Here is a 23332-nt window from a genome sequence, read left to right as displayed (position 1 = left end):
TATTTATCCACTAATCCCTCTAACCTACGCATCTCAGGACACTAAGGGCAATTTTAGCATGCCCAATCAACCTAACCCGCACATCTTTGGACTGTGGGAGGAAACCGGAGCACCCGGAGGAAACCCACACGGACACGAGGAGAATGTGCAAACTCCACACAGACAGTGACCCAAGCCGCGAATCGAATCCAGGTCCCTGGAGCTGTGAAGCAGCAGTGCTAACCACTGTGCCACCGTGCCACCCCAATCATCATATCTTAAAAACATATGTATGAAAATGAGAGTTAGGAGCAGCAGTTGGCCACTTGGCCCCTCGAGCCTGTTCCGCCATTCGATAAGATCATGGCTGACCTGATTGTAAAGTCAACTGCACATTCCTGCTTAACACCACAAGAAACTACCAAGAGTCGTGAATGAAGCCCAGTCTATCACACAAACCAATCTCCCATCCACCAACTCCATCTACACTTCCCGCTGCCTCAGAAAAGCAGCCAGCATAATTAAGGACCCCACGCACCCCGGACATTCTCTCTTCCACCTTCTCCCATTGGGCAAAAGATACAAAAGTCTGAGGTCATGTACCAACCGACTCAAGAACAGCTTCTTCCCTGCTGCCATCAGACTTTTGAGAGGACCTACCTCACATTAAGTTGATCTTTCTCTACACCCTAGCTATGACTGTAACACTACATTCTGCACTCTCTCATGTCCTTCTCTATGAACGGTATGCTTTGTCTGTATAGTGTAAGAAACGATACTTTTCACTGTCTACTAATACATGTGACAATAATAAATCAATGCACCGATAACCTTTCACCCCACCCTTTTCTTCTCAAGAATCTATCCATCTCTGTCTTAAAAACATTCAAAGACTCTGCTTCCACTGCCTTATGAGAACAAAACCATTTCAAAGCCTCATGACCCTCTAAGAGAAATAAATTTTTCTCATCTCTGTCCTAAATGAATGTCCCCTTATGTTGAAACAGAGACACCCTAGTTCTAGATTCTCCCACGAGAAAAAACATCCTTCCCACCTGCAACTTGTCAAGATCTTAAATGTTTTAATCAAGTTTCTTCTTCTAAACTCCAGTGTTATAGGCCTAGCCAATTGGACCTTTCTTCATGAGACAATCCACCCAGGTATTAGTAAATCAAGTAAACCATCTCTGAACAAATTTACACCTTTCCTTAAATAGGGAGACCAATACTGCATGCAGCACTCCAAATGTGATCTCTTCACCAATGCCCTATACAACAGATGTATATCCTCCCTAGTGTTGCATTCAACTCAATATAGAACATAGAACAGTACAGCACAGAACAGGCCCTTCGGCCCACGATGTTGTGCCGAGCTTTAGCTGAAACCAAGATCAAGCTATCCCACTCCCTATCATCCTGGTGTGCTCCATGTGCCTATCCAATAACCGCTTAAATGTTTCTAAAGTGTCTGACTCCACTATCACTGCAGGCAGTCCATTCCACACCCCAACCACTCTCTGCGTAAAGAACCTACCTCTGATATCCGTCCTGTATCTCCCACCACGAACCCTATAGTTATGCCCCCTTGTAATAGCTCCATCCACCCGAGGAAATAGTCTTTGAACGTTCACTCTATCTATCCCCTTCATCATTTTATACACCTCTATTAAGTCTCCCCTCAGCCTCCTCCGCTCCAGAGAGAACAGCCCTAGCTCCCTCAACCTTTCCTCATATGACCTACCCTCCAAACCAGGCAGCATCCTGGTAAATCTCCTTTGCACTCTTTCCAGCGCTTCCACATCCTTCTTATAGTGAGGTGACCAGAACTGCACACAATATTCCAAATGTGGTCTCACCAAGGTCCTGTACAGTTGCAGCATAACCCCACGGCTCTTAAACTCCAACCCCCTGTTAATAAAAGCTAACACACTATAGGCCTTCTTCACAGCTCTATCCACTTGACTGGCAACCTTTAGAGATCTGTGGATATGGACCCCAAGATCTCTCTGTTCCTCCACAGTCTTTAGAACCCTACCTTTGACCCTGTAATCCACATTTAAATTTGTCCTACCAAAATGAATCACCTCACATTTATCAGGATTAAACTCCATTTGCCATTTTTCAGCCCAGCTTTGCATCCTATCTATGTCTCTTTGCAGCCTACAACAGCCCTCCACCTCATCCACTACTCCACCAATCTTGGTGTCATCAGCAAATTTACTGATCCACCCTTCAGCCCCCTCCTCTAAGTCATTAATAAAAATCACAAAGAGCAGAGGACCAAGCACCGATCCCTGCGGCACACCGCTAGCAACCTGCCTCCAATCCGAAAATTTTCCATCGACCACCACCCTCTGTCTTCGGTCAGACAGCCAGTTACCTATCCAATCGGCCAACTTTCCCTCTATCCCACACCTCCTCACTTTCATCATAAGCCGACCATGGGGGACCTTATCAAACGCCTTACTAAAATCCATGTATATGACATCAACTGCCCTACCTTCATCAACACACTTAGTTACCTCCTCAAAAAATTCTATCAAATTTGTGAGGCACGACTTGCCCTTCACGAATCCGTGCTGACTATCTCGGATTAATCCGCATCTTTCTAAATGGTCGTAAATCCCATCCCTAAGGACCCTTTCCATCAATTTACCAACCACCGAAGTAAGACTAACCGGTCTATAATTACCAGGGTCATTTCTATTCCCTTTCTTAAACAGAGGAACAACATTCGCCATTCTCCAGTCCTCTGGCACCATCCCCGTGGACAGCGAGGACCCAAAGATCAACGCCAAAGGCTCTGCAATCTCATCCCTTGCCTCCCAAAGAATCCTAGGATACATTTCATCAGGCCCAGGGGACTTATCGACCTTCAGTTTATTCAAAACTGCCAAGACATCCTCCCTCCGAACATCTATTTCCTCCAGCCTATTAGCCTGTAACACCTTCTCTTCCTCAAAAACATGGCCCCTCTCCTTGGTGAACACTGAAGAAAAGTATTCATTCATCACCTCGCCTATCTCTACTGACTCCATACACAAGTTCCCACTACTGTCCTTGACCGGCCCTAACCTCACCCTGGTCATTCTTTTATTCCTCACATAAGAGTAATAAATATCTTTCCATTAGCTATCCTAATTACTTGCTTACCTGTATACTAGCCTTTTTCATTCACGCACTAGGCAACCAGAACCCTCTGCACCTTGGAGCTCTGCTTTGCAATCTCTCATCATCTGTCCACATTATACTCCATTTGCCAGATCTTTGTCCATTTACTTAACCTATCTAAATCCCTTTGTAGCTTCTTTATGACCACTTCACGACTTACTTTCCTACCTATCTTTGTGTCATTAGCAAATTTAGCAACCATATCTTCAATCCTTTCATCGAAGTCATTAATATTAATTATAAAATGTTGAGGTCCCAGTACTGATCCCTGTGGTACACCACACCACATCCTGCCAATCTGAAAAAGACCCATTTATGCCAACTCAGCTAATCTTCTATCCATATCAATATGTTACTCCCTCCATGAGATTTTATTTTCTGCAATAACCTTTGATGTGGCAGCCTTCTGGAAATTTAAGTACAGTATATCCATCAGTTCCCATTTATCCACAGTGCACTTCATCAAAGCACTCTAATAAATTGGTTAAATGTGGTTTCCCCTTCACAAAACCATGTTGACCCCTTATTTTTAAACAGTGGCCTCTTGTTCTAGAATCTTCCACAAGAGGAAACATCTTCTCCACATCAACCCTGTCAAGGCCCTCTAAGGATCTTGTATGTTTTCAATCAAGTCACCTCTTATTCTTCTAAACTGCTGTGGATACAAGCATAGTCTGTCCAACCTTTCCTCATAAAACAACCCACTCAATCCAGGTATTGGTTCAATCAACTTTCTCTGAATGGCTTCCAACGCATTTATATCTTGCCTTAAATAAGGCGACCAATACTGTACAAGGTGCTCCATATGTGGTCTTATCAATGTTCAATATAACTGAGGCATAATCTCCCTACTTTTGTATTAGGTCAAGCTTAATCTTCCTATGGTTGTGCTCGACAGGGACACGGTAGAGGGAGCTTAACTCTGCATCCCTAACTTGTATTGTACCTGCCCTATGAGTGTTTGATGGGTAGAGAAAAGTAAGGAAATGCCAAATTCGATATTTTGTTCATTATCTAAAACAGTGCCTCCAAGGATGTGTAGGTTAGGTAGATTGGCCATGCAAAATTGCCCTTTAGTGTCAGGGAGATCATCAGGGTAAAATACGTGGGGTTACGGGGAATGGGCCTGGGTGGGATTGTTGTCGGTGTAGACTCGATGGGCCGAATGGCCTCTTTCTGCACTGTAGGGATTCTATGATTCTATAAGTTGAGGGTATCACTGAAATTAGTCAATTAAACACATGCATCACCATAATTCCCCGCACTGTGCTTTCCCTTAACGTTCAGCAAAATATTGTTTTCTAGAATGCTCTGGATGCATTTTTTTTTGCATTTGGAAGAGGATATTTCAAATTACAGAGGAGAAGCATCAAGGGCAGCAGAAAATTACAGAGAGGATCCGTTTGTGTACATGAAAAGGCCGATTAGGCTGTGGGACTATTGTATCTTCACTTGGCTGGGCTCAAAGTACTGAATTAGAACTCCACAATTCTTGAGCGATGGAATAGTCTCCTCAACATATTCCAAAGGAGCCATCATTTTTTTTTTAAATAAGAAAAATGACTTGGCTTCCTGCCCAGACTCAACTCAATGATAAAACAGCTTCAGTCCAGTGCCTTCATTATAAACAGCCTTCGTCTGTGACACATTCACCGAGCTGTGTTCCTTCCTGGGTTCTCCTCGAAGCCCCATCTAATGGAGATTGATCTCCAGGACTTGGCTATGGGCAACATTCGGGAGAAAAATCAAAGCAGCATTTAAAAATAAATTTACAAATACCGGTTGAAGTGGGGGGGTGCGGGAGGGGGGGGGGGGGCACAGCTGTTAGATCAAGAGCCAAAGGAGAAATCACCCAGTACCATCTACAAGATGGACTGCAGCAACTCAACAAGGCTCCTTCAACAGCGCCTTCTCCTCAACCTCTACCACCTCAAGGGTAACAGGTGCATGGGAATATACCATCACCTGCAAGTTCCCCTCCAAGCCACAAACCATCCTGACTTGGAAACATATTGCCGTTTCTTCACTGGCGCTGGGGAGCTCCCTCCCTAACATTTGGTGCACCTACACCACAGGGATTGCAGCGGTTTAAGGCGGCGGCTCACCACTACCTTCGAGGGCAATTATGGATGGACAACAAATGCTGACCCAGCCAATGAAGACCACATCCTGTGAAAAATTTTTTAAAAGCTAGGTAACGAAGAGCTTGCCTGCTCCCTGAATGGTCTCGAGATGGTTGGACCCTATGGAGGTTGGAAATCATGAGGAATTAATGGTGGGAGTGTGGAATGTGGAGATAGACAGTCACACAGTGAAACCTCCAAAACTGCATCCAGAGTTCGCAACAATAATTATTAATCCTTTACTAATCCTTAAGGATCTAATATATTAAGACCAATGTCTAACGTTCAAGAGGCCATCTCCCTCCACTGCTGTCTTAGTTGACAAATATGTTCACCAATTAAACAGCAATTTTCATCACTCCATTATTGGCAGCCGAGTCTTCAGCTGTTTGAGTCACCGGCTCCAGAATTTCCTCCTAAAACCTCTCTCTCTCTCTCTCTCTTCCTTTACAATGCTTCTTAAAACCAACCTGAGCATTTGGTCACCTGTCCTTTTACCTCATTGTTTTCATTCAGTGACGTCGTTGTTTGCCAGCTATTGTCCACCCTTAGTTGCCTGACGGCAGATGAGTGTCAACCACATTGCTGTGGCTCTGGAGTCACATGTAGGCCAGACCGGGTAAGGATGGCAGATTTCCTTCCCCGAAGGGTGGGTTTTTCCTGATAATGGTTTCACGGTCATCAGTAGATTCTTAGTTCCAGATATTTTTTATTAAATTTAAATTCCACCATCTGCCGTGGCGGGATTCGAACCCGGGTCCCCAGAACATTAGCTGAGTTTCTGGATTAAAAGCCCAGCAATAATACCATTAGCCATCACTTCACCATGTTGGAAACAAGGCTTAAAAAGTTGCAGGCAGGAAACTTGGTCAGGGTGGGGCGAACTTTGCCCAGAAGATGCATCTTTTTGACGCCCTCCACTCTCTTGAAAGGGGGCAGCACGGTGGAACAGTGGTTAGTACTGCTGCCTCATAGTGATAGGGACCCGGATTCAATTCAGATGAATTGGGTGACTGTCTGTGCAGAGCCTGCACCATCTCTCCTCGTCTCCTCTGGGTGCTCCAGTTTCCTCCCACACTCCAAAGATGTGCGGGTTAGGTGGATTGGCCATGCTAAATTGCCCCTTCGTGTCAGAGGGATTAGCAGGGTAAATATGTGGGGATAGGGCCTGGGTGGGATTGTTGTTGGTGCAGGCTCGATGGGCCGAATGGCCTCCTTCTGCACTGGAGGGATTCTATGATTCCGCGACCGACACTGATCACAACAAGCAAAATGCCTTTCAATCAATCATTGAGAAATACTGCCATTGGATCAAGAGGCTCCAGCACCGATGTTCAGTAGCTGCAATGTGTACTAGCTAAAAAGGTGCACTACAGCAAATCACCAAAGATCCTTAGACAGCACCTTCCAAACCCACGACCACTTCCATCTAGAAGGACAAGGGCAATAGATACCTGGGAAGACCACTACCTCCGCGTTCCCCCCCAAGCCACTCACCATCCTGACTTGGAAATATATCGCCATTCCTTCGCAGTCGCTGGGTCAAATCCTGGAATTCCCTCCCTAACGGCATTGTGGGTCAACCCACAGCACGTGGACTGCAGTGATTCAAGAAGGCAGCTCACCACCACCTTCTCAAGGGGCAACTAGGGATGGGCAATAACTGCTAGCCAGCAATGCCCATGTCGCACAAGTGAATTAACAAAAAAATGTGCTATCACTCACCACATTCTCTGATAGGCAGTTGCTTGGAGATGAAGCCCTATGGAGTTGGGGAATGAGTAGTTGGACATTACAAAGTCCAATGGGATAGGATGACTGCAGAACGGGATGGAGCAAAAGTGCCAGATAGATCATGTGATTTAAGATCTCAGACGAGTCTAAGATACCTAGTCATGTTTTTCAAATTAATTCAAGGGACGTGGGTGCTGCTGTCTCGGCCTGTAATTATTGCCATTCCCTAATTGTCCCCGGGATGGTGGTGAGCTGCCTTATTAAAACGCTGCAGTCATGTGGTGTAGGTACACCCACAGTGCTGTTAGGGAGGAAGTTCCAGGATTTTGATTTGATGATCATGAAGGAACAGTGATATATTTCGAAGTCAGGATGGTGTGGGGATCGGCGGGCAACCTCCAGGTGGTGGTGTTCCCAAGTGCCAGCTGCCCTCTTTCTTCTAGATGGTATCAGTCATGGTTTGGAAGATATTGTCGAAGGAGCCTTGCCGTGTTCCCACAGTACATCTTGTAGATGGTACACACGGCTGCCATTGTGCACTGATGGTGGAGAGTGTGAATGTTTATGGTTGGGTTGTTAATAAAGTGGACTGCTTTGTTCTGGATGGTGTCAAGCTTCTAGAGTGTTGTTGGAGCTGCACCCATCCACACTTTGCCTTGTAGATGGTGGACAGATTTTGGGGAGTCAGGAGGCGAGTTACTCGCCGCAGGATTCTAAACCCCTGATCTAGTCTTGTAGTCACAGTATTTCTATGGCTAGTCCAGTCGAGTTTCTGGTCAATGGAAACCCCCAGCACGTTGATAGTGGGGGATTCAGCGATGGTAAAGCGAATGTCAAGGGGGTGGGGATTGTTAGACTCTCTCTTATTGGAGATGGTCATTGCTTGGCACTTGTGCGGCACAAATGTTACTTGCCACTTATCAGCCCAAGACTGGATATTGTGTAGGTCTTGCTGCGTTCGGAAATGGGCTACTCCATGGACACATAAATGCATTGGGTTAGAATTTGGTTTAATCTCACGATTAAGGTTTCTGCTTTCTTTTTAATCATAAATGGTTCTGAATTTATATAGCACCTTGCAATAATATTCATTTTCAGGGTGCTTTTGCGTGTCAAGTGTTCGGGTAGAGTTGAACTGACCGTTCAGGAGAAAACTCTGTGGTTCATGATCATTGGTCTCCCTTTGTCACCACATCGTGATGTTAAATAACAAAAGTACATTAACAATAACCAGGCAGAATCAACGCCGAGCTTCATGACAAACACACTGACCATTCTGAAGTTTGTATAGACTAATACCTAGGGACTTAGAATCATAGAATCCCTACAGTGCAGAAAGAGGCCATTCGGCCCATCGAGCCTGCACCGACCGCAATCCCACCCAGACCCCAACCCCGTAACCCCAGGTAGTTATCCTGCTCGTTCCCCTGACACTATGGATCAATTTAGCATGGCCAATGCACCTAACCCGCACATCTGTGGACTGTGGGAGGAAACTGGAGCACCCGGCGGAAATCCACGCAGCCACGGGGAGAACGTGCAAACTCCGCACAGACAGTGACCCCAAGCCGGGAATCGAACCGGGTCCCTGGTACTGTGAGGCAGCGGTGCTAACCACAGTGCCACCGTGCCGCCCCGACTTGTTCACAATGACACAAGTGTTAGCACGGTGCGCACGATGAAGAGACCTGTTAAGATCTAAAACTACTTGTAGACAGAGTTTAGATCGAAAGGATTGACAATAGTTACATTATCCGGGAGGAAATGCCATTTATTTCTTTGCACTAACATGATAAAGTTGCAAACCACATTTGGTTCAGATTCAAATGCTGCTACACAGAAATGAGGGATCTTGTGAAAGCAAACAGATGCTGCTTTACGAGGCCCGTGTTCTCAGCACCTTGCTGTTGGCTGTCACACACTCCCAGCTGTTGAAAAAGGAAATACAACAACGTTCACCTCCGCTGTTTGCAGCACATTCTGAGCATCTCCTGGAAAGATAAATATTCCGTCAGGAAAAAGACACCAAGGTCCTGATTTTACCAGCACGCCCGCCCGAGGCTCGCAGAACGGCATTCTCCGTTGGCATCGGGCGCGATCTTACGAGACTCGGGCGGGCGGGCCGGTGAAATTCTGGCCAAAATCTGAGGTCACGCACCAACCGACTCAAGAACAGCTCCTTCCCTGCTGCCATCAGACTTTTGAATGGACCTCCCTCGCAATAAGTTGATCTTTCTCTACACCCTAGCTATGACTGTAACACTACGTTCTGCACTCTCTCGTTTCCTTCTCTATGAACGGTATGCTTTGTCTGTAAAGCGCGCAAGAAACAATACTTTTCACTGTATCCCGATACACGTGGCAATAATAAATCAAATCAAAATATTAAAAATCAAATCACGAACCTCTCAAAGGCAAATCTTCCAAGTATATCGGCACTCAACAAGCAGAGGCCATTTTATTGGATTGGATGGAAGACCATGGCATACAAACATTTCACCGAGGAACAATAGGCCATTCGGCCTTGGGGCTGCCTCCAGCATTCAATAAGGTCACGGCTGATTGCTCAATGGCCTCAACTCCACATTGCCGCCCATCCCCGGTAACCTATAGCCAAAGATTTTCAATGTGGTGAGGTAACAGCAGCCAGTTGGATGTCCACAGCCCCACGGCAAAGATGTTCACAAGTGATCATAGAACCTACAGTGAAGGAGGAGGCCATTTGGCCCATCGAGTCTGCACCGGCCACAATCCCACCCATGTCCTGTCCTATCCCCATTACCTCACATATTTACCCTCATAATCCCCCTGACATTAAGGGGAAATTTATCATGGCCTATCAACCTAACCCGCACATATTTGGACTGTGATGTGAAGACCCTAAACATCAATTCCCTCCGCCGGGAGACACTTGCCGACAACGGAGGGAAAAGGGCATCATCACCTGTGACCGGCTTGTTCCAGCATGTTGATTCGCGGCCACAGCGATTTGCCAACACCAAAATCAGTAACCCCCAAAGACACCTGACAACCACTTCATTGGCGGCACTGCGGCAAAAGCTGCCCCTCACCGACTCGCCTCTTCCACCATCGGTGAAGAGTATGAAGCTACCCCATCGCCAATGGATTTGATTAGCTGCAGGTCCATTGCCTAGTACAGATGGAGAGACATTGGTGACAATGAATCCATCCTGTCCAGGGGTAGCGCAGCAGCAAATTGAAATATTTGACTGTCCATAATCACCCAGTGATGCAGCAACATAACCCTGGATCCAAATACTGCCTGAATGGTTCTCTGAGCAAGATAACTGCAGTAAGAAGTTTAACAACACCAGGTTAAAGTCCAACAGGTTTATTTGGCAGCAAAACCCACACAAGCTTTCGGAGCTCCAAGCTCCTTCCTCCGAAAGCTCGTGTGGCTTTTGCTACCAAATAAACCTGTTGGACTTTAACCCGGTGTTGTTAAACTTCTTACTGTGTTTACCCCAGTCCAACGCCGGCATCTCCACTTCAAGATAACTGTGACAGTTCTCTCGACTGTGGCAAGTATCAATGGGATCTTTCTGAATGTCACAGCTAGGCACTGCATTGTTGGATTCAGTTTCTAACAAAGCAGACACAATACCGAGGCAAAGATCTGATGCGATCGACACATCCAAGGTGACTTCCGTGCCCCCTCCATTATAGACTCGAATCCGAACACGATGTTTAGCGAGTATAGTTCTTAAAAGCATCATTTAATGTGACAATGCACACAGCAGCCTTCGTGCGCTTGCTACAGAATCGTCTCTCTCTCTCATTAGGATGATGTCAGGCTCCAGCTATTGGCACTGAGAGGATGAAGATCAAAGAGAGAGCAAGCGAGCCAATGCTCTACAGTAAACCTCAATCCTGTAGAGGCAGTCAGTCAGTCCGGGGCCCACTCAACGATCAGCCAACCTTCTCGCCATTTCTTAATTAGAACAGGAGACGAACTTTTATGCCATTCAATGGGATCATGGTTGAGCTGGTACTTAAGGGTGGCACGGTGGTTAGCACTGCTACCTCACAGTGCCAGGGACCTGGGTTCGATTCCTGGCTTGGGTCACTGTTTGTGTGGAGTTTGCACATTCTCCCCATGTCTGCATGGGTTTCCTCTGGGTGCTCCGGTTTCCTCCCACAATCCAAAGATGTGCAGGTTAGACTAATTAGCCATGGTAAAATGACCCTAGTATCAGGGGATTAACAGGGTAAATATGTGGGGTTACGGGAATAGGGTCTGGGTGGGATTGTGGCCGGTGCATCTCGATGGGCTGAATGGCCTCCTTCTGCACTGTAGGGAGTCTATGATTAACTCCATCTGCCCATCTTGGCTTTTGTACCTTTGACTAGCAACACTTTAAAATCTATCAATCTTGGATATAAAATAATTAAGTTAGCATCTACTGCTTTTAGAGAGAGCTCCAAACTTTATCGCCTGCCTTTGATTTTAAGGTTATGTCCCCTGGTCCCACTGCCTCAATGTGGAGATGCCAGCGTTGGACTGGGGTAAACACAGTAAGGAGTCTCACAACACCAGGTTAAAGTCCAACAGGTTTATTTGGTAGCAAATGCCACGAGCTTTCGGAGCGCTGCCCCTTCGTCAGGTGGAGTGGGAGATCCTCATACCAGCAGAAAAAACACCCGGTGCTGCTTAGTCCTAAAAATTCTCAATCAACTCATCCTTTTGCCTTTTATATTTTTTGGCGGCACAGTGGCTCACCGCGCCAGGGACCCGGGTTCGATTCCCGGCTTGGGTGACTGTCTGTGCGGAGTTTGCACGTTCTCCCCGTGTCTGCATGGGTTTCCTCCGACAGTCTAGAGGTGTGCGGGTAGGTGGTTTGGCCATGCTAATATGCCCCTTAGTGTCAGGGTGAATAGCTAGGGTAAATGCAAGGTGTTTATGGGGATAGGGCCTGGGTGGGGATTGTGGTTGGTGCAAACGCGAGGGGCCGAATGGCCTCCTTCTGCACGGTAGGATTCTATGATTCTATAATTCTATATTCTAGGGACCACAAGCCCAGTTCATAGTATTGCTCCACATAATCCCAACTCTTGTAATCCCGGTAATAATTCTGGTGAAACGAGACTGCCCTCCCTCCCAGGTCAATACATCCAAAGATGTGATGCCCAGATGGATTACCCAACCTTTCTTGCCACCTCAATCAGAATAGAAAGAGGCCATTCAGCCCCTCAAGTTGTGCCACTGAGAGAGATCAAGGTTGATCTACACTCCAGACATAATCTGCCCAAGATTTTGTTCAGCTGTAACAGGTTCCCTCCTCCCCTCTGTATTTTAGTTCTCTGGTTATAAAGACTAACACATTCCATTAGCAATTTTGATTATTTATGTACCTCTCTCTCTCCTCAGGAACACATGTGCAGTGTAGGAACCTCTTGAATCTATTTAAATTGTCGCTTAATGCTCTTTCCTCATGTTTTATTCCACAACTCAATATATTCTCAGAGTGCAAAGCCCAAAGAGGTTTCTGACGTTCTGGCATTATCCTGCTACCTGTGGCGATGCCATGTTATAGTTCACTCTCAGGAAGTCCAAGTTGCTGTGGTAACATGAACTTTTACATGCATGTTGGAGCCTGGAGCTATGGATAGCAATGGTAGATGTGCCAACTTGCTTTCCATCACCTGTGTGACCAGTTCTTACCGCTTGCCACTGGTGTGCGTTGGAAAGATATATACATTATGTTATGAACACACCTCTCTTTATAGAATCATAGAATACCTACAGTGCAGAAAAGGGCCATTCAGTCCATCGAGTCTGCACTGACTCTCTGACAGAGTATCTGATCCAGGCTGTCTGTCCCACCCTATCCCATGGCTAATCCAGCTAACCTATGTATCTAGGGACACTAAGGGGAAATTTAGCATGGCCAGTCCGCCTAACCTGTACATGTTTGGACTGTGGGAGGAAATCGGAGCACCCAGAGGAAACTCACGCAGACATGGAGAGAACGTGCAGACTCCACACAGACAATCACCCAAGGCTGGAATTGAACCCGGGTCCCTGGCGCTTTGAGGCAGCAGTGCTAACCACTGTGCCGCCATTGACCATCAAGTCCTGGGGTAGGACTCATAGAAATCATAGAAACCCTACAGTACAGAAAGAGGCCATTCGGCCCATCGAGTCTGCACCGACCACAATCCCACCCAGGCCCCACCCCCATATCTACCCACTAATCCCTCCAACCTATGCATCTCAGGACACTAAGGGCAATTTTTAGCATGGCCAATCAACCTAACCCGCACATCTTTGGACTGTGGGAGGAAACCGGAGCACCCGGAGGAAACCCACGCAGACACGAGGAGAATGTACAAACTCCACACAGACAGTGACCCAAGCCGGGAATTGAACCCAGGTCCCTGGAGCTGTGAAGCAGCAGCGCTAACCACTGTGCTACTGTGCCGCCAGATCCGGAGATCTGGCACAGAGGCAGTAACGATACCACAAACCCTCCTGGACTAACTAAATGGTCAACTACCATCTTCCCAGAGTAACCAGGAATGAGAGGATGTTTTGTGCCGCCCACAACCCAAGGTCAAGTTCAGAAAAAAAACACACTTCCCCATATTTTTATGTATCAATTTTTATTTTCTTCAGGTATTTTGTGTGGGTTTACGGGGAGCTGACTGGGTAATGGATTACTCCTGTCTTTGGAAGAATTTTGTGACGTGATAAACAATAGATTTAACTCTAAATAAAGACTCGGATTTCAAAATACCAACAGGTTAACTTTCAGAGTCTACATAAATTACTAGTCAGCAGATTTTGGTATTTCCCAGTGTGGCCTTGCTGCTTTCCACAGTAAATCAATCACCCAGAGCTTCCTGTCACAAATCCTTATTTGATTTGATTTATTATTGTCACATGTATTAGTATACAGTGAAAAGTATTGTTTCTTGCGCGCTATACAGACAAAGCATACCGTTCATAGAGAAGGAAACGAGAGAGTGCAGAATGTAGTGTTACAGTCATAGCTAGGGTGTAGAGAAAGATCAACTTAATGCAAAGTAAGTCCATTCAAAAGTCTGATGGCAGCTGGGAAGAAACTGTCCTTGAGTCGGTTGGTACGTGACCTCAGACTTTTGCATCTTTTTCCCGAAGGAAGAAGGTGGAAGAGAGAATGTCCAGGGTTCACGGGGTCCTTGATTATGCTGGCTGCTTTGCCGAGGCAGCGGAGAGTGCAGAGTCAATGGTTTGACTCGTGTCTGGTTTACTTTGTGAGCACAGTAAGAAGTTTAACAACACCAGGTTAAAGTCCAACAGGTTTATTTGGTAGCAAAAGCCAGACAAGCTTTCGGAGCCCCAAGCCCCTTCTTCAGGTGAGTGGGAATTCTGTTCACAAACAGGGCATATAAAGACACAAACTCAATTTACATGAACAATGGTTGGAATGCGATTCCAACCATTATTCATGTAAATTGAGTCTGTGTTTTTATATGCCCTGTTTGTGAACAGAATTCCCACTCACCTGAAGAAGGGGCTTGGGGCTCCGAAAGTTTGTGTGGCTTTTGCTACCAAATAAACCTGTTGGACTTTAACCTGGTGTTGTTAAACGTCTTACTGTGTTTACCCCAGTCCAACGCCGGCATCTCCACATCATTACTTTGTGAGAACAGACAAAGAATTCTCCACTGGCGAGAGGGTTCAGAGGCATTGGAACTGGTTAAAATGCATCTCTACATCCAGTCCCGAGAGCTTCCCTTGACTGCCAGTGGTTTGAGTTCTAAACAGAGATCATTTGGGCAGTCACGGTCCAGTTCACATTTATAGATGGACTGCAGTGGCTGCAGCTCACTATCTTCCACTAATGCAGCCATCAAATCCTCCAACACACGACGATGACAGGCAATAATAGATGGTTAGCCATGTGGCGGAAAGAAAGTTGGAGCCTCGACCATCACTATCCCAAGCTACACGCTCCAACACGCATGTAAAATCTCATGTTGCCACTGCAACTCCAACACCGAGTGAGCTGTAACACCGTCACCCCAGGTAGCCACGCCAAATAGAGAAACATCCATTTACCAAGCAAAAGGGCAGAAGACATTCGCAACAATTTTATGATACAATAGTTCAGTACAAATACTAATTTCTCCCCTTCCTTTCTGGGTCCTCTCCCTGTCCAGGAACCCTTCCCCAATGGGCGACACGGTGGCACAGTGGTTAGCACTGCTGCCTCACAGCGCTAGAGACCCGGGTTCGATTCCGGCCTCGGTCTTTATGGAGTTTGCACATTCTCCCCTGTGACTGCGTGGGTTTCCTCCGGGTGCTCCGGTTTCCTCCCACATTCCAAAGATGTGTAGGTTAGGTGGTTTGACAATGGGAAATGTGTGGGGTTACAGGTACAGGACGGGGAAAGAGGCTTGGGTAAGATACTCTGTCAGAGACTCATTGGGCTGAATGGCCTCTTCTGCACTGTAGGGATTCTATGATTCAAACCCAACTCCTAAATACAAGCTTAAGTGAGCATCACCTGCTCTCAATTCACTGCAAGGATATTCATGATTTACTCTTAAAGGGATCTGCATTTCCAACATTGATAGTCAGACAATGCCAGAACCTCAGAAACCTTTTTGGGCTTTGCACTCAGAATATATTGAGTTGTGGAATAAAACATGAGGGAAAAGCATTGAGTGACAATTTAAATGGATTCAAGAGGTTCCTACACTGTACATGTGTTCCTGAGGAGAGAGAGAGGTACGTAAATAATCAAAAGGCTAATGGAATGTGTTAGTGTTTAGAACCAGAGAATTGAAATATAGAGGGGAGGAGGATGTGGTACAGCTAAACAAAATCTTCTCAAGAGCAGTTTGGGATGACCTAGCCAGCGACATCCACATTCTGTGAAAAAAGCAAATTAATAAAAAGATTGAATGGAAGTCTTCAAGATGTGAAATGTTTCCCTAGAATTTTGGACAAGAGATACAGGATGTGAGGAAGATCTTGTTTTTTTACACACAGCGAATGGTAATGAGCTCGAATAAGCTGCCCACAAGACTATTATAAGGCCACAAGAAATAGGAACAGGAGTAGGCTATTCGGCCCCTCGAGCCTGCTCCACCATTCAATAGGATCAGGGTTGCTCCAATGATGTTCCTCACGTCTGCTTTCCTGCCCTTTCCCCATTAGCCTTCATTCCATTACTGATCAAAAATCCTTCTATCGCACCATGAAGGGGGTGGAAGTGGAGAGCATCAACGATTTGGAAAAGAAATTGGATTGGTACTCAAAGGACATAAACTTGTTGGGCTTTCGGGATAGACCTGGCTTTGGTGGGGGGAGGGGGGGGCGGGATTGACTGGAGAGCACTCTCGAGAGAGTGGGCTGGGCTCAATGGGCCAAATAGCCCCCTTCTGTACTGCTACAACTCGACAATGAAGCAAGAAGACACTGTTTCCAGTGGCTGGAGCATCAGTAACCAGAGGTCACAGATTTAAGATAATTGGCAAATTATCTTAAAAGAGGCAGAGAAACATTTTAGACCATAAGACATAGGAGCAGAATTAGGCCACTCGGCCCATCGAGTCTGCTCCGCCATTCAATCATGGCTGGTATTTTTCTCATCCCCATTCTCCTGCCTTTTCCCCATAACCCCTGATCCCCTTATTAATCAAGAACCTATCTATTTCTGTCTTAAAGACACTCAATGACCTGGCCTCCACAGCCTTCTGTGACAAAGAATTCCACAGATTCACCACTCTCTGGCTGAAGAAATTCCTCCTCATCTGTTTTAAAGGACCATCCCTTTATTCTGAGGTTGTGCCCTCTGGTTCTAGTTTTTCCTACTAGTGGAAACATCCTCTCCACATCCACTCTATTCAGGCCTCGCAGTATCCTGTAAGTTTCAATAAGATCCCCCCTCATCCTTCTAAACTCCAACGAGTACTGACCCAGAGTCCTCAACTGTTCCTCATATGACAAGCTCTTCATTCCAGGGATCATTCTTGTGAACCTCCTCTGGACCCTTTCCAAGGCCAGCACATCCTTCCTTAGATACGGGGCCCAAAACTACTCACAATACTCCAAATGGGGTCTGACCAGAGCTTTATACAGCCGCAGAAGTACATCCCTGCTCTTGTATTCTAGGTCTCTCAACATGATTGCCAACATTGCATTTGCCTTTCTAACTGCCGACTGAACCTGCATGTTAACCGTAAGAGAATCTTGAACAAGAACTCCCAAGTCCCTTTGTGCTTCTGATTTCCTAAGCATTTTCCCATTTAGAAAATAGTCTATGCCTCCATTCCTCCTTCCAAAGTGCATAACCTCACACTTTTCCACATTGCATTCCATCCGCCACTTCTTTGCCCACTCTCCTAACCTGTCCAAGTCCTTCTGCTGCCCCCCCTGCTTCATCAATACTACCTGTCCCTCTACATATCTTTGTATCATCTGCAAACTTAGCAACAGCGCTTTCAGTTCCTCCCTCCAAATCATTAATGTATATTGTGAAAAGTTGTGGTCTCAGCACTGACCCCTGAGGCACACCACTAGTCACCGGCTGCCATCCTGAAAAAGACCCCTTTATCCCCACTCTCTGCCTTCTGCCAGTCAGCCAATCCTCTATCCATGCCAGGATCTTACCCTTAACACCATGGGCTCTTATCTTATTTAACAGTCTCCTATGCGGCACCTTGTCAAAGGTCTTCTGGAAATCTAAATAAATCACGTCCACTGGTTCTCCTTTATCTAACTTCCTTGTTACCTCTCAAAGAACTCTAACAGATTTGTCAGACATGACCTCCCCTTGACAAAGCCGTGCTGACTCAGTCCTACTTTATCATGCATTTCAAAGTACTCTGCGATCTCATCTTTAATAATGGACACTAAAATCTTTCCAATGACCGAAGTCAGGCTAACCGGCCTATAATTTCCCATCTGCTGCCTCCCTCCCTTATTAAACAGCGGTGTTACATTAGCTACTTTCCAGTCCTCTGGTACCCTCCCTGCCTCCAGTGATTCCTGAAAGATCACCACCAATGCCTCCACAATTTCCTCAGCTATCTCTTTTAGAACCCTGGGTAATCCAGGGTCCATCCGGTCCAGATGATCTTTCCACCTTCAGACCTTTCAGTTTCCCCAGAACCTTCTCCTTAGTGATGGCCACTACACTCACCTGTGCCCCCTGATTCTCCTGGAGCTCTGGCATCCCACTGGTGTCTTCCGTGAAGACTGATGCAAAGTAACTATTCAGTTCCTCTGTCATTTCTTTGTTTCCTATTGTTACTCTCCAGCCTCATTTTCCAGTGGTCCAACGTCTATTTTTGCCGCTCTCTTACCTTTTATATATTGAAAAAAACTCTTCCCATCTTCTTTTAGATTACTAGCTAGCTTACATTTCATCTTCTCCCCCCTTATTGCTTTTTAAGTTGTTCTCTGCTCGCTTTTAAAGGCTTCCCCATCCTCTGCCTTCCCACTTTGTATGCTTTTGCTTTTATGCTGCCCTTGACTTCCCTCATCAGCCATGGATGCCTCGTCCTTCCCTTAGCATGTTTCCTCCTCCTTGGGATGAGTTTCTGTTGTGCCTCTCGAATAATCCCCAAAAACTCCTGCCATTGCTGTTCTACTGTCTTCCCTGCTAGGCTTCCTTTCCAATCAACTCCTGCCAGCTCCTCCCTCATGTCTTTGTAGTTATCTCTATTTAATTGTAATATTTGATTCCAGCTTCTCCCTCTCAAACTGCAGGGTAAATTCTATCATATTGTGGTCACTGCTCCCTAAGGGTTCCTTCACCTTAAGTTCCCTAATCAAGTCTGCTTCATTACACATCACCAAATCCAGAACTGCCTGTTCCCTAGTAGGCTCTGTCACAAGCTGCCCCAAAAAACCATCTCTTAGACATTCCACAAATTCCTTTTCTTGTGATTTACTACCTACGTGATTTTCCCAGTCCACCCGCATATTGAAGTCCCCCATGATTATTGTAATGTTGCCTTTTTTATATGCCTTTTCTATCTCCTGATTTATTTTCTGCCCCACATCCTGACTACTGCTGGGGGGCCTGTACATAACTCCCATCAGGGTCTTTTTACCTTTGCGATTCCTCAACTCTACCCACAGAGACACTTTGCCTTCTGATCCTATATCGCTTCTTGCTATCAATTTAACTTCATTCCTCACTAACAATGCAACCCCACCTCCTTTGCCCATCTGCCTGTCCTTTTGATAGGACACATATCCTGGGATATTTGGATCCCAGCCTTGATCCCCTTGCAGCCATGTCTCTGTGATGCCCACAACATCATACTGGCCAATTTCAATGTATGCAACAAGCTCATTTACCTTGTTCCGTATACTGCACGCATTTAGGTACAACACCCTCAGTCCTGCATTGACCACCTCCCTTCTCATACTTGTCACCTTTTTTGCTCTGCTGAAGTTAGGTTCCTGCCACCTTCTATACTCTCTGTTCTGTTACGTGGTCTGGAAACTTTACTAACCTCTCCTGAGCCCTCGACTCCTTTAACTAGTTGAAAGTCCTCATCATTGACCTGCACTTTTACCCTCTCCTTTAACTTTGATTTTCTAGTTCTCCAAATAACTTAACCCTCCCCCCCACTATTTACTTTAAAGCCTTAGTTATACAATTCGCCAGGACTCTGGTCCCAGCATGACTCAGATGAAGACTGTCCCAAGAATTTGTGCATTGAATACAGGAGTTGGGATGTCTTGTTGAAGTTGTACAAGACGTTGGTAGGGCCACACTTGGAATACTGGGAATAGTTTTGGTCACCCTATTAAATAAAGGATATTATTAAACTACAAAGAGTGCAGAAAAGGTTTACTAGGGTGCTACCCTACCCTGTGGGACTTGATGGTAGGTGTTATAAGGAGAGGCTGGATAGGCTCGGGCTTTTTTCCCTGGAGCCTAGGAGACTTAGGCTTAATCTATTATAGAGATCTATAAAATAATGAGAGGCATAGATTCGTTAGTTAGTCAACATCTTTCCCCAAAGGTAGGGGAGTCTAAAACTGGAGGGCATAGGTTTAAGGTGAGAGGGGAGAAATACAAAAGGGTCCAGAGGGGCAATTTTTTCACACGGGGTGGTGTGTGTCTGGAACAAGCTGCCAGAGGTAGTGGTAGAGGTGGGTACAATTTTGTCTTTTAAAAAGCATTTACATGGGTGGGATGGGTATAGAGGGATATGGGCCAAACGTGGGCAATTGAGAATAGCTTAGTGACTAAAAAAAAAGGATGGCATGGACAAGTTGGGCCGAAGGGCCTGTTTCCATGCTGTAAACCTCTATGACTCTGTTTGGTCGCTGGATGCATTGTTGCTGGAAGAAAAATCCATGGGAACTTTCAGAAAGTGAAAGCATGATCCCAGAGGCTGTCTCACTCAGCTGCCAGCACTGATTGGAGGGGCAGATTCACCCTTCATTTTGCACCCAAGCATGCAGAAACAGAAGGAGACCATTCAGCCCTTGGGAGTCTGGTCTACCATTGAACTAGCTCATTGTCTATCTGTGCCTCAATCCCATCTTACAACCTTTGCACATTATCCCCTGGAACCTTTAATCAACAGATAATTCTTTTACTCATCCTTTCAAGATTCTGATTGATCCCCAACATCTAGGACAAATGAAATTTGGCATGTCAGCTACGACTCTCACCAACCTTTACAGATGCACCATAGAAAGCATTTTCTCTGGTTCTATCACAGCTTGGTATGGCTCCTGCTCTGCCCAAGACCGCAAGGAACTACAAAGGGCGTGAACGAAGGCCAATCCATCACGCAAACCAGCCTCCCATCCATTGACTCTGTCTACATTTCCCGCTGCTTCAGCAAAGCAGCCAGCATAATCAAGGACCCCACGCACCCCGGACATTCTCTCTTCCACCTTCTTCCTTCGGGAAAAAGATACAAAAGTCTGAGGTCACGTACCAACCGACTCAAGAACAGCTTCTTCCCTGCTGCCATCAGACTACCTTGCATTAAGTTGATCTTTCTCTACACCCTAGCTCTGACTGTAACACTACATTCTGCACCCTCTCCTTTCCTTCTCTATGAATGGTATGCTTTGTCCGTATAGTGCACAAGAAACAATACTTTTCACTGTATACTAATACACGTGACAATAATGAATCAAATCAAATCAAATCAAATCAAAAGGACTTTTGGGCTGAGAGTATTCCAGATTTCCACAAACTTTTTATGTGAAGCATTGCTTCACTGTGGAATTCATTACCACAGGAAGTAGTTGATGCATTGAATGTATTCAGGAGGTGGCTGGATATAGCACTTGGGGCGAATGGTTTCAAAGGTTATGGGGAGAAAGCAGGATTAGGCTATTGATTTGGACGATCAGCCATGATCGTAATGAATGGTGGAACAGGCTCGATGGGCTGAATGGCCTCGTCTTGTTCCGATCTTCTATGTTTAATTTCATCCCAGAGTGGGCTAGCTCCAGTTTAAACAGGATTTTAAATTTGTGGCCAAGACTAAGTTCAAAGTTTATTTATTAGTGTCACAAAGAGGGTTACATTAACACTGCAATGAAGTTACTGTAAAAATCCCCTAGTCGCCACACTCCGGCACCTGTTCGGGTACACCAAGGGAAAATTTAGCATAGCCAATGCACCTAACTGGCACGTTTTTCAGACTGTGGGAGGAAACCAGAGCACCCGGAGGAAACCCACACAGACATGGGGAGAATGTGCAGACTCTGAGTGGACAGTGACCCAAGCTGGGAATCGAACCTGGGTCCCTAGCGCTGTGAGGTAGCAGTGCTAACCCACTGTGCCACCGTGCCGCTTCCCTCAGAGGAAGTAATTTCTCTCTATCTATTCCATGCCTGTTTAGCATTGTAAACACCTCAATTACATCACCCCTCAACCACCTCAGCTCAAGAGAATACAAGCGTAGTCTATATGCAAAGGGAGTAGTCTACACAAAGTTTTCTCAGTTTAACAATTTTAGCCCCTGTATCATTTTCATGAATATGAAATGTATCCACTCCAAGGCTAATACATCCTTGCCGAGGAGCAGTATCGACAGTGAAACATGGTGCTCCAGGTGGGGAGGCTGTGGACACATCGAACTCCGTCTTCAGGGAACTTCCTATATCTGCTGCTTTTGGAAAAGTTCATTTGCCAAATTTCAAATGATTCCAACAATTTACACTACAGGAGAAAAAGAGACAACTAATCAGCACCTTTTCACCTGTGGTATAAATTGTTATGATGTGGAGATGCCGGCGTTGGACTGGGGTAAACACAGTAAGAAGTTTAACAACACCAGGTTAAAGTCCAACAGGTTTATTTGGCTTTTGCTACCAAATAAACCTGTTGGACTTTAACCTGGTGTTGTTAAACTTCTTACTGTATAAATTGTTGTCATTGTTTGAAATTTGACGGATGGAATTCTCCCCAAAAAGTTCCAGGTGCCGAATTCGCAGAAAAACTGGAGTAAATCCCGCTGCTTTTTTTTCAGTGGGATTTTCAAAATGAATCTCCCACACTCTGTGCATCACAGAGAACCCTAGCGTGAATCACAATGAATAGCTGCAGGCGGGGCTGATTCCCGCTGGAGAGGCCGGCAGCATAGCGCTGAGCGGGCCACTGCGCGTGCGCCGATCTGTCAGAGCAGAGATCGGCGCATGCACACTAGCCCCACACTGCCGGCCTCCCGATCGCTGGCCAACTCGATCGGTGGCCAGCCCCGGAACACTGCCCCTCCAATCCCTCCCTCCCCCCCCAACGCCGATCACTGGCCTCCTGGAAATCTCCAGGCTCTGACCCCCACACCCACCCCGGCAGTCCCGATCTCTCTCCCATTGGCAGCCCCGACCCAGAAATCCAGCAACTGGAGATGAGCTGAGGTTGAGGTGCCCGGCAGGAAACCCGCTACACAGTCTCCGCTGGAAGAATCGCCCCTACATTCTTGCACTTGTCATGATGAGTGCAAGATGAAAAACCTCAGCAATGTCTCTCTTTAAGCAATACCCAAGTTCTGTGCAACCAAGCGACTGAATGTTTTTATAACTGGACGTTGCTGGCTAGACAACCATTTATTGTCCATCCCCAATTGCCCCTTGAGAAGGTGGTGGTGAGCTGCCTTCTTGAACCGCTGCAGTCCCTATGCTGTAGGTACATCCAAAGTGCTGTTAGTGAGGCAGTTCCAGGATTTTGACCCAGCGACAGTGAAGAAACGGCGATATATTCTAAGGGCGGCACGGTAGCACAGTGGTTAGCACTGCTGCTTCACAGCTCCAGGGACCTGGGTTCGATTCCCGGCTTGGGTCACTGTCTGTGTGGAGTTTGCACATTCTCCTCGTGTCTGCA

General features: G+C 46.1%; 1 protein-coding gene across 1 annotated transcript in view; it reads right to left on the bottom strand.

Annotated features, from left to right (window-relative positions):
* LOC144488594 (FXYD domain-containing ion transport regulator 6-like) overlaps positions 1 to 23332 on the bottom strand; it is a 59974-nt gene that overhangs the window by 23291 nt on the left and 13351 nt on the right. The window lies entirely within an intron of this gene.

This window comes from Mustelus asterias, unplaced genomic scaffold, assembly GCF_964213995.1.
Source record: "Mustelus asterias unplaced genomic scaffold, sMusAst1.hap1.1 HAP1_SCAFFOLD_1694, whole genome shotgun sequence".
Lineage (NCBI taxonomy): Eukaryota > Metazoa > Chordata > Chondrichthyes > Carcharhiniformes > Triakidae > Mustelus > Mustelus asterias.
Note: the sequence above shows the minus strand (reverse complement) of the source record. Positions and strands in the feature narration are given on the sequence as shown.